Source organism: Frankliniella occidentalis, unplaced genomic scaffold, assembly GCF_000697945.3.
Source record: "Frankliniella occidentalis isolate FOCC.00 unplaced genomic scaffold, Focc_3.1 Scaffold311, whole genome shotgun sequence".
Lineage (NCBI taxonomy): Eukaryota > Metazoa > Arthropoda > Insecta > Thysanoptera > Thripidae > Frankliniella > Frankliniella occidentalis.
This window is the reverse complement of record NW_026267436.1, coordinates 45,475-47,207: the sequence shown is the minus strand read 5'-3', so window position 1 is coordinate 47,207 and position 1,733 is coordinate 45,475. Positions and strand designations below refer to the sequence as shown.

Genomic DNA, 1,733 nt, shown 5'->3' with positions numbered 1-1,733 from the left:
TAGAAACGACAGTTTAAGTAGCGCCGCGGGCATTTACAGTTGATCGCATTCCTTTGTCACTTTATCCTAGTGCGTCTCACGGGCGTTATAAACGGCGCATCTCAATGTTTGTTACAGAATAATGATCCCCACACTTCCCCCTTTCCGAAAATGTGCGTGTCACCCACTTTAAACACGTTTTGGAAAATCGGCCGGTCGGCCGGCCGGACGGCCGGACGGACGGCCGGACGGTCGGTCGGTCGGCCGGTCGGCCGATGCTTATTTTGATAACCCCTCGGTCGAGGCGGTTGCTGCCTTGCACGAGTATTTTGGACTTACGCACATTAAACTGGACGGTTCAGTCCAATGTGTAAAGGTGTAACAAAGAAAGGTATAACACCAACCTAGCAAAAATGTGTTGTTGCCTCGCTTCGCTACCAGTCTGACTCTTTCCACTCGAGCGCCTCTTTTCGCAATGCCGAATATGCAAAGCCCCCTTTTATTATTTTTTGACGGGTTACAGTGCCCGTCCCGCCCACCTACCTGCAGCCCACGGCGTATCATGTGAGCCATTGAGTGTATAGCAATGTCGCTAAGACACTCGACTCTTCCCAGTATTCTCAGCGGAAACAGAAATAGAGCATTGTGTCAATTATGGTACGAGTTCTTTTCGTTGGTGCAAAATGCGCAAATTGCCAACATCTGTTTGTGGCGTGGCGCTTTCTAGGCGCGATTTTAGGGGGGTGTCAGTCTTGAAAGGCCCGCCTGGAAAGTGGGCAGCACCCCCCGCTCCCCTCCGTCACCCGGACCTAAGTCTATGGGTTTGTGTTGATGCGCTAAAATCAATGTCTGACTATTTTTTGGGGGGAAAGGGGAAACTTTTAGGATAACAATTGAGGAAAAGGACCCCTCCGATTTTTGATGGAATCTTCTCAAAAACTTACAGAAATTCCCACAGTTTTTGGATTTGGAGTTTCCCTCGAGGCTTCCCACCTTTCCTTCATAAAATCGTACATTATTTTGACGACACGTGGCACACACGCGGCCGGCACGCACGGCACGACCCTCTAGAACATTCGCCCTTTGAACGGGCTCAAACAATAGTCTTTGTCAGTTTGTCGAGCACATGCCTCGGCACCGCCCCTGCGCCGCGCCGCCCTGGCTGCGGCGGGGGCGGCGGCGGCCGCCCTCCCCTCCGCCCGATAAAGGCATGAGCGGCAGTCTTATTGATTTAACACCTTCCGGTTGTGTGTTTTGGCGATGCGTGTGCGCTCAGCCAATAATGGACCCGTTTGCAAACTTCCTCTTATTGTATTTTGCTCTCGTTGGCGCGCGCGGGCGCTGCTCGTGCACGAGCATGCTTCGTGCCATGCTCTGCCTCTCTGGTTGTACCGATCAAGTTTGTGCGAGTCATCCAATGAGGCGTATGTAGGGGCAAAGTTGGATACTAACGCTGGATGGCCAGCGTTTATTTTGGACAACTTGAAAATATAGGGTGGGTGTTTTCATTCGGACTTTTCTCTGGCTATACTGTACCGCATTCAGGCGTGCGTGCGGGCTTGCCTACCGACTCTCAGCGAGCGGCCATAAGGATAAGGCCCCGTGCGAGTATGCACCCACCCGCACCCCTGGATGCGATGCAGAAAACCCCCCCAAAAATCCGTTGCAGAACACCCACCCTGTCAGATTCGGTACATATTCACTTCAACAAACTAAAAACAATCACATTTAAAGTCGGAGGTAATAAAAAAGGG

At 51.7% G+C, this 1,733-nt stretch overlaps 1 protein-coding gene across 1 annotated transcript in view; it reads left to right on the top strand.

Annotated features, from left to right (window-relative positions):
• The window catches only part of LOC127751022 (uncharacterized), a 32,805-nt gene that overhangs the window by 20,660 nt on the left and 10,412 nt on the right, over positions 1–1,733 (top strand). The window lies entirely within an intron of this gene.